Below are 13,918 nucleotides of genomic sequence, written 5' to 3'. Positions count from 1 at the left end.
ATTGTATTGCAGCTGAGAACAATAGGCCTTGGCTCAACATGGCTCATCATGGCTCTCCAGAGATGGCTAGATGAGGCTGGCTCCATCTGTGCAGTATGTTGTCAAGGTTCTCTGTCAGAACATAAATATCTCATGGCCTCTTTGTTGGATCTGCAGCAGCTGGTTTGTGCAACACCATGGGTCACACAGCCGGCCAATGGTATTGCAGGTGATCCAGTGCCATGTCCTCAGACTAATATGGGTGTACGACAGTATGTGAATATATAATTTCTGCTCACTATGGCCCTTATTCTGATTGAGTCAGACGGCCGGCCGATGTTTTGTGTTTGCTCACGTCCGAACATGGCGTGAATTCCGTGCAGAAAACGATCGTACGGAACCATCCGAACAGGGGGTGGAGAGGGGCGTGAAGGGCTGTTTGTGCTCATTGCCATATGCGTACACTCCACGTTTCATGGGCGTGCCCATGAAAACGCTGGGCATACGTATGGTAATGCAGCCGTGACGCACGTGTGGGGGGCAGACAGCTGACATAGCCGGATGCCAGCTGCCCGCCCATATCCCTGCTTTCACACGGAAAAATGTCCGAGTGTTGTGGAGCACTCGGTGCTGCCTGACCGCTCGGTCCATCATTCAATGGTCGGAGACCATCGGAGAATGGGGGAGGTTCCCACAGATGGGGGAGGTGTTTACATGAAACATCCACTCGCGGTCCATTCACTTGGCGTCTTACCGCATTTGGACGGCGTGAGCGATCTGTGCGGTAGGCGGGGCTAAGAACACTCCTGTCCGAAATACGCATCTGTCCGATTCAATCAGAATAAGGCCCAATATATTTGTGCTGAGGTGGACACTGGAATAGTTATTTTGCTTCTCATTTTATTTGGCCTCTACTGGTTTATTTGTAGCTAAATCCTACATAGGTTAATAGACAAGCTCCTTTCTTTTACCCGGAAAGGCCGTGTTAGATGCACCTCTGTGCCAGAGGTCTGTGCCGAGCGATACAAGGCAGGAAGGATATGGAGGGTGTAGTGCATTTGGAATGACTGCCAATTCACTGAAATGTTTTCAATGTGAGATAATGGCTTTTTTCACACAATAAGAATATTGGCAAATAATAGAATCGTTTGTAATTATTATAAATAAAAAAAAAACATTTAAGAGGTGTTAGATAATGAGTCAGCATAACCATTTTTATATCAGGATGATTGGCAGTGGTCGTATTTTAACATGTGGGCATTGTCATAAAATAGTGTAATATAATAGCAGTTAGAGCGCCATCTACTGTACAGACGAGCCTAAAGAATTGAAGTAAAGCTCATTCTTAAAGAATACCAGTTTTGCTTTCTTCTCCCCCCACATGCATGACGCTATGTGGGCAATTCAGTTCTTGCTTGGGGATTTACAGTAGCTCCTGGTAGCGGGTGCATTAAGAGAGGAAGATGACCATATGCAGTCTACGTCCAGGCTTCCTCTAGTGTTCATTCTAGCACCCGCTATCTTTGAAAAACCATGCAGTTCCTGTTCCCTGCCTGGGGTGTCACTGTCTGCTGTGGTGTTTCTTGCACAGGTCTGGTTTGCATATCAGTGCTGATATACAGACCACACTGTGCTAGAAGCACTACAACAGACAGCGACACCCCAGGCAGGGAAGAGGAACTGCATGGGTTAGCGGGTGCTAGAATGAACACTATCCTTCTGTCTAGCTGGCAAGGTATTACTGAGTGCTAGAAGACTGTTGTGCTGTGCCAGAGACTATTGTGTATATGCACAGTGCTTTGGGGAAATTACATGGTGGACATTTTCCTGGTGATTTGGCAACACTGTTGATGTGAGATTGGGGAGGTACTGTAAGTATTGGAATAATGGTTTATGTGTGTGCAGTGTGGGTGCTCCTGGACCCAGGGGCATCTGTGCACTGCACACACAACTCCCATTATAGATGGCTCCCAGGCTAAGTACCCAGCAGTTATTCAGCTACTTCCCACAACTATCTCTAAGGTTACGCTAGTTGCAGACACAGTGGGTGAGATTTAATAGGATGAGAGATTCAGAAAGTGAGAGATTTTGGGGTAGATTCTCTAAGAATCTCTGCCCCCCTTCGCCGCCCATCGCATTTATAATTATCGCATATGTTCTAACATATGCGATAATGATAGCAAAGGACAGCTCTTGCGTTAAGAGCTGTCCTTTGCGGTGAGAGTCGCCGGGTCCCAGCAGGTCCCGGCGGCTCCCCCCTCCCTTCCACACCCGGCGCTGCTGCTGCGCCGGGCTCTCCTCCTCCCTGCACCCGGAACAGGATCCGTGCAGGGAGGAGGTCAAAGGTCCGGGCAGCAATGCGCTGTGCTGCCCGGACACAGGTAAGGGAGGAGGGGTCCGTGCGGGGCGGTGGTGGGATGCGGTAGAAGCCCATTGGCTTCTATGGGGCATCGCCAGATTTTTCTGGCGATGCCCCCCGCCGCGTTAACCCGGCGGGGGATGCTTACAGCATCCCAAAATGCAGTAAAAACCCGATAACGGGGTTTTTACCGCATTTCTTGCATAGAGAATCTCCCCACAAGTGAGAAATCAGTTTGATTTTGCAGTGTAAATGATTGCCGCTTTAAAAAAACTGGAGATTTCTCACAAAATCTCTCACTTTCTGAATCTCTCATCCTATTAAATCTCACCCATTATGTTTTCTGGAGCAGGAAGCCATTTTCTTGTATCACACCTCCACTTAAAAAAAATATGTGCCAGTAAGTGATGTGATAAGAGGAAATTACTGACGTGCTTATGACATTAATACATTATTGGCACTACTTATTCTTCTCCCTGGTGTAAAGGTGCCCACAACACTAGAAAGATTTTTTAGCCGATTGGCCAATTTTCGATAAATTGGCCGATATATCGTCCGATGTTTACTGATAATCTGTAAAATCGGTCGATTTCGGTCCGATGCGCGCTCCCGTGGATCTTTTGCTGAATCTTCTGATCTTACGTGCTGCACAAAAGATCAGAAGATTTAACAAAAGATCCATAGGAACGCACACGGGGGGTGAGATTTAATAGGATGAGAGATTCAGAAAGTGAGAGATTTGGTAAGAAATCTCCAGGTTTTTTTAAAGCGGCAATCATTTCCACTGCAAAATCAAACTGGAGATTTCTTACCAAATCTCTCACTTTCTGAATCTCTCATCCTATTAAATCTCACCCGGGATCTTATGAAAAATCTTTGGTAAAGGTGTGCGCTTGCCTGAAATCTTTTGTCCAGGACGGAAAAAAAGATTTCAAGGCTAATTTATGCGCACATCTTAAGATCATAGATCTTTCTAGTGTGTGGGCACCTTAGGAGGGAAACACATGTTGGAGAGAGAGAGAGAGAGAGAGAGAGAGAGAGAGAGAGAGAGAGAGAGAGAAGGGGTGATGGGGGAGATAAAGTAAATAAGAAAGAGTTGAGGGTTGTTGGTGTTAAGGGAGATGGGGAGAGAAACGTGTCTGGGAGGGTGAAAATTCAGAGCAGTAAAAATGCCATAAATCTGTCTACTTACTGAGTGCTACTTTGGTGTTAATGACTATGGGGGGTATTCAGTGCTGGCCAAAATTTCCTATTCGTGGAATTATCGGCATCTGCATTCGTGGAAACAGCTGGTCAATTTTCAAATTTGCAGCCGTTTCTGTGGAAAAAGATGTGGATTCACCGACCTATGTCTTTTCTGACTTTCGGATCATTTCTGAAAGTCGGGGGGGGGGGGGGGGGGGGGGGGGGTGGGAGAACATTGAATAGATCAAATGCAGATTTGATATATTCTACACGAAAACCAATATTTTCGAGGATCGGAAATGTCTGCCAGGATTGGATACCCTCCTACAGTATGTAACTGAGTATTGGTATTTCTATGTACTATCTGTTATCTTAACCCTTTGAGTGCCAATATAGCTGTGAGAAATTCCCAAAATATCCACTAAACACCAGTGTCGCTCACCTTTTGTTATATAAATTCAAATAAATAATGTAGTGTAAAAAAAATAATTATATTTCCTATATAAGGTAAACATTACAGGTCATTATGATGAATACAAATGTTTGCTTGGCAAATTTCACACCTATTTTGACAAATTGCCTTGGCACTCAAAGGGTTAATATAGTCCATGTTATGGATTGAAACACTGCCTATATGATATAATAAACAAGAGTAAAGCCCCAAACACACTAAGCGATATTTCAAACTATATCTCTCATTTTGGACCAGATTCTCTAAGCTTCAAAAGTGATAAAATAGAGAGTGATAAACAGCCAGCCAATCAGCTCCTACCTGCCATGTCACAGACTGTGTTTGAAAAATGTCAGGCAGGAGCTGATTGGCTGGCTGTTTATCACTCTTTATTTTATCACTTTTGAAGCTTAGAGAATCTGGCCCTGAGTCCCTTCTGAGCTATTTTGTTTGTAATCTCAATATTCCTAACAATACGCACTCCCCAAGATGCAGCTCAATCTGGACTATATTGTCAACTACAGCATGTTCAGTGGGGGGCTGGGTGATGTCACTAAACCATATCATTAATGATATCGTTCCGTGTGTATGCATTATTTTGTTTGCGCGGGAGTTCAAGGGAAATCATTGAAGATATAGTTATAGAAACAATATTGTCTAGTGTGTATGGAGCGTCAAGGGAAGTCTGTAATGCGAAGATCTGGTGACTTCTGTTTTATTTTTTTGTTTTCATATATATCATACTGGTGGTACTTGGACAGTGCTGGATTCTACTAGATACACTCACAGGCGGAGCTGGATACACTCACAGGTGGAGCTGGATACACTCACAGGCGGAGCTGGATACACTCACAGGCGGAGCTAGATACACTCACAGGGGGAGCTAGATACACTCACAGGGCTAGATACACAGGTGGAGCTAGATAAACTCCTGGGGGAGATTCTGTAAAGCAAGAATGCGGTAAAAACCCCGTTATCTGGGTTTTTACCGCATTTTGATATGCAGCAAAACCCGCACGGCGGGTTTTCGCTGCGAGGGGTATCGCCAGCAAAAGCTGGTGATACCCCATAGTAGCCTATGGGCTTCTTAACGCGACCCACGCCGCCCTGAACGGACCGCCTCGCGCCGACACCCCCCCCCCCCTCACCTGCTGTGTCCAGGCAGCACAGCGTGTGCTGCCTGGACCTGTGACCTCCTCCCTGCACTGTATCCTCTTCCGGGTGCAGGGAGGAGGAGGAGAGGCCACCCGGCAGCAGCAGCCCCGGGTAATGGAGGGAGGGGGAGCCGCAGATACCCGCAGCACATCGCCGGCAAGATCGCAAAGGACAGCTCTTAACGCAAAAGCTGTCCTTTGCCATAATTATCGGATATGTTACAGCATATGCGATAATTAGGTCTGCGGTAGCCGGCGATGTGCGGTGGACAGGATACGCGGATGATACAGCATCCCGTCTAGGGGGAGCTATAGACACAGGTGGAGCTAGATACACTAACAGGCGGAGCTAGATACACTCACAGGGGGAGCTAGATACACTCACGGGAGGAGCTAGATACATAGGTGGAGCTAGATAAACTCACAGGGGGAGCTAGATACACTCACGGTGGAGCTAGATACACTCACAGGAGGAGCTAGACATTTCCAGTAGGCAGAGCAGGTCCAAGCCTCTACAGGCTCAGTGCCACTCCCATTCTAACAACCTGAAATTATTTTCTATACTAGGTGATTACCTGTACTGTCCACATTAATATAAATTGTGCAATACAAATGTCTGGTACCCTAATGTTGCTGGTTATATAACACAGAGCATAAAACACACAAAAAGTCATGCTTTGTTTCCATAGTTCTGCTCTTCCTCTAAATACAGCCAGTATAATGTGCTGTGTCCCCCTGAGCCCTTTCCTCATTGCTGCTGTGTCCCGGCATTGGATTAGCATAATCTCTGCAGTTGTTTATGTGCGCTTCTGGCATAACTAGAGTTTCAGATTCTCTGACATTTGCCATTTTTCTTTGTAAGAGCAGCTCTCAGGGACCGGGTGCTGTACACCACTAAATGAAAGCTGTCAGACAAGGGATTATAAGAACAGACGATCTCCGTTTTCATTGTGCTAGGTAAGGCTAGCTATCTCCCGTTCACATCTTTATATCACCGTGAGAAAGAGATGGTACAGGTGATGTGTTTATCAGAGAGAAGCAGGATCACAGTTTTCTTAAGGTAATAATTGTAGCGTCCATCGACCATCAATGATGGGGAAGGTGCACACATATCTAAGTGACTCTCAGGTCAATTAGATATGCCTGCCCCCCCCCCACGCTTCACGGGGCGATTTGCATGGGAATGCTGGGTGTTTCTATGGGGAAATCGCCTGGCTCGCCTCTGCCGCAAGCTCCCCACCCGCATTCCTGGGTGCATGCGCCTGGCGAACACCCTATCTGTTGTGGCCGCACGCACCGTACGCCTGCACATGCGCAGAAATGCATCTGTGCATGTGCAGACACAAAACATTGTTCTGCCTGGCGAATGCACGGGGGGGGGGGGGGGGTTGAAGGGACCTGAATAATGTCCCATAAATATAAGTCAGTGGAGACCGCCTCCCCATGCCCCCGACATGCATCACTACATACCAACTGCCCGGCGACATTGTATATCACCGTGGCCATTCGCATAGTGGTCTGATCTGTACTGTATTCAACCTTCACGGTGTCCCGCGCTGTATCCAACCTGCTCTGTATTCCTCATTGTATCCAACCCACACTAGTGTTCATTCTAGCACCCGCTATATTTGAAAACCCATGCAGTTCCTCTTCGCTGCCTGGGGTGTCACTGTCTGATCTGGTGTTTCTAGCACAGGTCTGGTTTGCACATCAGTGCTGATATACAGACCACACTGTGCTAGAAGCACTTCAGCAGACAGCAACACCCCAGGCAGGGAAGAGGAACTGCATGGGTTTTCAAATATGGCGGGTGCTACAATGAACACTACACACTGTATCCAGCCAATACTATATCCTGTACTGTCTAAATCGCACTGCATCTGACACTCACTATATCTTACACTGTATCCGACCCACACTATATCCCTCACTGTATCCAACACACACTGTAATCGACACAGCTTCTGATCCACACTGTATCCTGCACTGTATTTGATGCGCACTGTAACCCACACTCTATCTTAGGCACACTGTAGTCCCGTGAGTTTGCTGGTTTAGTTTGGTGTAACATTGTGTGTGCCAGTGCAATGTGGTGTTACCCCAAGTGTGCTGCTGGAATGTATACAAGTGCCACTGTGTGGTGTAATGTGAATAACTGATAGTACTGTGTGATGTAATGTGAATTGGCACTAATATGTGGCCATACTCCTTTCTCCATGAAGCAAACACCATTGCATGCACTATCAGGGGTGAATTTAGGGGTCAGGCCACCCCTAGGCACAACATTTTTTGACCCCCCCCCCCCCCCATTTTAACATATTCATTATTAAGATATATGTATATAAATAGATAGATACATATATATATATATATATATATATACATACACACACACACATTATACATCTGCAGAAGTGCGCAGGAGAGCAGTTACCTGGGAGGTAACAAACACAGGGGGTATCTCTCGGACTGCAGCAGTAAGTAAGGGGGGGTTGACTGCGCCCGGGAGCCAGAACATCATGGACGCCACCGATACCCTTTCTGGCACAGGGCACCAAAATGTCTAGTTATGGCACTGCAGTTTCTTAACATCTCTAGGATCCTCAAGGTCCATACGTACATGTACTGGCCGATTTTGCCCAGCGTGTATGGACAGCGATGTTGTGGAAATCTCTGTTCTGAAATGTCTCTCAAAAAAAAAATTTGCTCAATGCATACACACCGCACTGTTTCCCCCTGGACAACAATTTTCACAGGGGGTGAACACCTTTCCATAGCAGGACGCTATGTAAATCTGTCCACCCCTTCACTCCTATATTGGTAATACTGGCAGATGAGTGGCGGCCGGCGATGACGCGGGAGTGCACATCAGCGCTCATTGCCGGGCCGTACACAAAGGGCAGCTTTTGAACTGAAAGCAGCTCTAACAAAAAAACTGAGCTGTTTTCAGGTCAGAATCGCCCAATGTGTATGGACCTTTAGTACCTGGAGGTAAAAGACCAAACATTTCCCATTCTGCAAAAAACAGTATATCATTTACTAAGTTGGTAGTGCCATACCTCCAGCCAGAATCACCTAACAAAATGGCAGGCCCAGAAACAATGATAACCACAAGAACCAGCATGCGGTGACATTAAAGGGCCCGGTGGAAATTGTAGTTCCAGAGCCAAACCAATATTAAAATAAAAACACATACATGCACACCATGATAGTGAAATTCTATTAACATACTCCCCCTGTGTAAAAATTTAATACTCTCCCGAATCCAGTGTAGATCGTCCCTCTTCTGTCCCTATAGGCATCCAAAGGGTTAAAAATAAAATAAAAATGCAAAGAAAAACAATCCAAAAGGAGTGAAGGGAACTCGTGGGCTCCCTTCCCCCGAATGCCGGGTACCCCCCATGCATTCTGTCACTTACAGGACACATTGGCCAAATCTCAGACTTGGACCTTTTCCAATAAGCTAGGCAGCGTGAAATTGTTACCAGTTCCTGGATTAAAGCATACTTGATCCGATCCTGTCGTGCTTTAGAATCATGCTGTAGTCCCAAGGCAAGGGCACAAGATGCTTGGAGGAGCCTGACATTTGGCAGGGGGGCTGCTGCTATCCTCCTGCCTGAAAAGGAGGCAGCCGCAAGCCCCAGGTTCTGGCACCTGCACAATGTATCAGAAGATGTCAGGCCCGGTGCAGTAGAATATGATTAGAAAAAATATATTATAAAAAATAAAACAAAATCTATTTAATAATAAAAATATGATGTATAATGTATAATATTTGCATAATATATTTTATTAATGACTTTGTAGCATAAAACATATATTAAAATTCAATGACAAATGAGGCACAAAATTTAGCAATAAAGGCATGTGTGCAAATAATTGACATTTTCAAACAGTAGTGAGACATGTATTCTTACAAACTGACAAATAAGATAACCACAAACAATGCATTCTGATTGTGGGCCAGATTCTCTAAGCTTCAAAAGTGATAAAATGGAGAGTGATAAACAGCCAGCCAATCAGCTCCTGTCTGACATTTTTCAAACACAGCCTGTGACATGGCAGGTAGGAGCTGATTGGCTGGCTGTTTATCACTCTTCATTTTATCACTTTTTAAGCTTAGAGAATCAATGTGAGACACACAGCGCAAGGACTCTGTGTAAAGAGATTACAATATATCGGCGGGTTCTTGGCCACAATACTTCACAATACTTCAAATACTTCTTGTAAGATACCAAGAAGTATTTGAAAAACATTTGGTTAAAGTTTTAGTTGGGGTGGATTTTTTTATTAGTGTGTATTAATATTGTGCATATGTGTGTTTAGAATAAATTGTTATATTTGAAAAAAAAACACATTTCTTATATTTTTTCAGCCTGCGCTGGTATACAATTTTCTATTGCAATTTAGCATTAGAGGGCTGGCTGCCCTCTTACCTATTGCAGTTGTTTGCGCACCCCACAATACTCCTTTCTCTTTAAATGTTATACTTGCCTACGTTTAAAAACTATTTTCAGGGAGATCATAGTTGGTATTAGAATTTTGCATGGCATCCCGCTGAGAGGGCTTGTCATGTGCAACCCAAAAGGCGTGTCTAGTTCCATATGTGGTTTAGAGTAAGATTAAGAAGGCGGCCCTGGGTGTCCGTGCCTCCTGTCTTAGTGACCTGCGCCCCCTGACAATTCTCAGGTCTATAATAATGAGGCTTAAACAAGCAATGCAAATAGTGAATGACATAAAACTTTTGTTTGAACAGAGAGTTGTCAGAAAATGTGACATTATATAATTAGGCGAAGGTATCCATGTCTGCAGGCTCTGCATGATTTACCTATTTGTGTGCAGTGCTATGTTTTGCTGTCTGTAGAGTTCATATGATCTCTGGTAATTATAAAGTTGAAGGGGAGTAATATCTGCAAGTGTTGGAGCATAAATGATTTAGAGAGATGTGTGTTAATGTTCATATTTAGAGAATTTTAATTAATTATAATATAGCTATTCCTGCTGGTTTTTTTTATGGATACCAAGTGCAACATTAGGTTCTTTTTTTGTAGCAGGGTGTGCTTCTATTTGTAGTTCAAAATGAGAGGTAGAGCAATAGTTGCCTGCTTACCTATTGGGCCTGGTTCAGGTGTGGTTGTAGGGTGCAATGCAGGAGCAGCAGGGATGCACAGATAATGGACAGGAGGTGGCTGATATAAGTAGAAGCCTCCTGCATGCATCTGTGATCCAGTGCTGATGCAGCATCTGATCATTGGCGCCACCATTGGCCAGTTGAGTGACCCGATGAGTCAAGCAAGCCAGCCAACACATCTCCAATGCTGAGGTCAGGAAACCTCTAAAATCGTGATCTCTTATTTATTTACCGTACTTATTTACTACTATAAAAATAAAGAATAAGAGGTTAATGTATATACTACACTAGCTAAGCCCTCTCTAAGCAAAAGCTTTGAAAGCTAGTCTACTACGTTGTGATTGCCTCTGTGTTTCTGTATGCGTGGTTGCCTCTTTTTCTGAATGAGTGAGAGAGAAAGCTGTACTTTCACTTGCTGCCAACAGATGGCAGTGTTTCAGTGACACACAGACACTAGACATATATATATAGGTGATAGTAGTTAATAGTAGTTGATCCTGAGTTGTATGCATCTTTTGCCGGCCACATGTCTGCAACTTTATGCAAATGCTGCTAAAAAGCCCTTTCCTGTACATCCATGCCTCCAAATGTGCAATGGCTGAGACGCAAACTTCTAGCTTCTATAGATCCTGATCTATCATCTGGAGCGGCTTAAGAACCATTAGATCTTGCATCAGCCCTTTAGCAGGTGAAAAAGATCCACCTGAGTATGGCCTATTGTGTTAGAGATAAGCATGGAACCACTTCAGCGGCACTGCTGCTACACTGCCATAGCAGGGCATGCATCTGAACTACCACCTCCCACTCACCGATTGGAAATGCTCAGTACATTTTCAGCATACTTCTCCGTGTGTGCGTTTGTGTGTGTCTGAAATAGCAACTGCAACTTTGTGCAAACACAGACGTGGTGCACAAAGCATGAATAAAAATCACTCAAATCCGTAAACAGGGACACGGAGCCGGATGTAATGAAGTCTGAGTTAGGTGGCCTTGCGGGTTGTTGGCCGAGGAATTTTTTTGGTACTCTTTACCTAGCACGGCGCCCATCGCGGGCATCGCGGCCATCAAATGCACTAAAAAACGGGTGCGACGCGATGCCCGCGATTTCCCATAGGGAACAAGGTAAAAGTGTGATTGGACACAATTTTACTGTTCAATGCCTCAATGCCCGCAATTTTTCCATAGGAAACAATGTTAAATGGGCCACAGAGCCCAAATAGTCCCCCTGAAGTCTGAAATGGCCACCACAATTGTTAACGCCACCCCACGATCAACGTGAACCCGAAGCGTGGCGAGCGCAGCGAGCCCGCGAGGGGCGGCGGTACGCGTCCTCCGACCTTTTCATACCCCCACTATCCACGTCGGCGTGGAGTTGAGAATAGAATAGTGTGGCGAGCGCAGCGAGCCACCGAGCCCGAAGCGTGGCGCGGGGACACGGATACCTTCACAGGTAAACGCGTCCCTTTGCGGGCTTCACAGGTATCCGTGTCCCCTCGCGGGGCTCGCTGCGCTCGCCACGCTTCGGGCTCGCTGCGCTCGCCACACTATTCTATTCTCAACTCCACGCCGACGTGGATAGTGGGGGTATGAAAAGGTCGGAGGACGCGTACCGCCGCCCCTCACGGGCTCGCTGCGCTCGCCACGCTTCGGGTTCACGTTGATCGTGGGGTGGCGTTAACAATTGTGGGGGCCATTTCAGACTTCAGGGGGACTATTAGGGCTCTGTGGCCCATTTAACATTGTTTCCTATGGAAAAATCGCGGGCATTGAGGCATTGAACAGTAAAATCGCGTCCAATCACACTTTTAACATTGATCCCTATGGGAAATCGCGGGCATCGCGTCGCACCCGTTTTTTTTAGTGCATGCGATGGCCGCGATGCCCGCGATTTTTTACCCCCGATGACCGCGATGGACATCGTGGGCGCCGTGCTAGGTAAAGAGTACCATTTTTTTTAAAGGCGATCATTTACAGCACAAGGCATGGTTTTGCCTTGTACATTTTTGCCCCTTTAGAAAATTGTTTAGGGAGACTGCGGCATGGCTGCAGCTCTCTTTCCACATAATTCTCATGTTAGTGACGTATTCACCTGTTGAAGTAAGCCAGTGGAGAAATGTACCATGGCAGCCAATCAGCTTTGAAGTAACATTTATTAACTGCATTCTATAAAATGATACTCAGCAGCTGATTGGTTCTTCTCAACTGTCTCACTTCTCCACTCTTACCATTTTTTTTATACATTTACCCCTGGGTGACAGTGACTATCTCCCATTGTATAGTCTGTCATTTGAATCCCTGTAGGATTCGAAGCCGAATCGGACCCAAACTGAATAGGCCCTTTTGTTCTTTGTGTCTGAATATCTAATGAATCCTTTGATGGGATGAATAAAGTCTTTGTCATGTGCTATCACCTTGGCACAGGTGTGTTTTATTACTTAACCTTATAGGGGGTTATTCTGTTTGATTCGTTTGGATGCAAATTTGCATCCGTGCGAGTCAACCAGAACCCGCCCTGCGAATGGTGGTACGCCGGCACACCACTCGCACAGTACGTATGTTTGCATGGCATGCGAATGGATGTCCATTCGCATACCAGACCATCAAAAGATGTGGTGCGCACACGCACATATAACACTTTTATGTGTGTACGTTCTCATGGAAATTGGCAGGCAGTTGACAACCGGTGATGAAAATCTATTCGCCGTGGCTGCACGTACCCAGCACATGCGCATTAAGAAAACATCGGCCTCGTGCGAACGAACACCCACTACCATATGGACCAGAATAAGGTCCATAGGCTGCACATAGGGCCTTATTCTGGTTGAGTCGGACGGCTCCGAATGCGGACGGATGGCCGACCGATGGTTGGTGTTCGCGCATGTGCAGAGGCGTATCTGCGCATGTGCGAACGCCGCGCGTGTCCGAATACGGCGTGAATTCTGTACAGAAATCGATCGGTTGGAACAATCCGAACAGGGGGTGGAGAGGGGCGTGAAGGGCTGTTTGGGCTCATTACCATATGCATACGCCCCACGTTTCATGGGCGTTCCCATGAAAACGCTGGGCGTACATCTGGTAATGCGGCCGTGATGCAAGTGTGGGGGGCAGACATATGACATCGCCGGATGCCAGCTGCCCGGCCATATCCCTGCTTTTGCACGGAGAAATGCCCGAGTGGTCTGGAGCACTTCCATCCTGGCCTGACTAAATTAAATGAATGGCATGCCTTACCAGCTAAATGTCACATCAGAGGCTTACAGATTCCAAGCTGAATCAATACTCATCAGGATATCCTGTATTTCATAGGGTTTACTGTGTGCAAGGGATGTTTTGGTTGTCATTTAAAAAGATTTAATACCCAGGATAATTATTAGATTTAATTGTAGATTTACCAGTTGTTGGAGTCTGCAAGGTTCACTTGTGTATTATAGAAGCAATTTTGGGTACTTATGTATTATCTGGACTCCCATGTTAAATGCATCCCATTTTTTCATACCCCTACTATCCAACTACGCATGGAGTTGATTTTATATAGTGTGGCGAGCGCAGCGAGCCCCGCGATGGGACGCGGTCTCATAAGAAAACCGGGAACCCAGATATTACATAAGTACCCAAAACAACGCAAAATCTAAGGGGAGAGAAGTGGACATATTGCCCAC

The 13,918-nt window shown here is 45.8% G+C and overlaps 1 protein-coding gene across 6 annotated transcripts in view; it reads left to right on the top strand.

Moving 5' to 3' along the window:
* Window positions 1–13,918, top strand: part of RASGRF2 (Ras protein specific guanine nucleotide releasing factor 2) — a 240,845-nt gene that overhangs the window by 52,976 nt on the left and 173,951 nt on the right. The window contains exon 1 of one of the 6 annotated variants that reach the window (XM_083151860.1): window positions 5,877–6,085. The exons of the other annotated variants lie outside the window; for them this stretch is intronic. The gene's annotated coding sequence lies outside the window, so the exon portion shown is untranslated. Of the gene's footprint in view, window positions 1–5,876; window positions 6,086–13,918 lie in introns of those variants that run through there. 6 annotated transcript variants of the gene reach the window in all.

Source organism: Crinia signifera, chromosome 1 (assembly GCF_055691185.1).
Source record: "Crinia signifera chromosome 1, ASM5569118v1, whole genome shotgun sequence".
Classification (NCBI taxonomy): Eukaryota; Metazoa; Chordata; class Amphibia; order Anura; family Myobatrachidae; genus Crinia; species Crinia signifera.
This window is presented reverse-complemented; position numbering and strand designations above follow the sequence as displayed.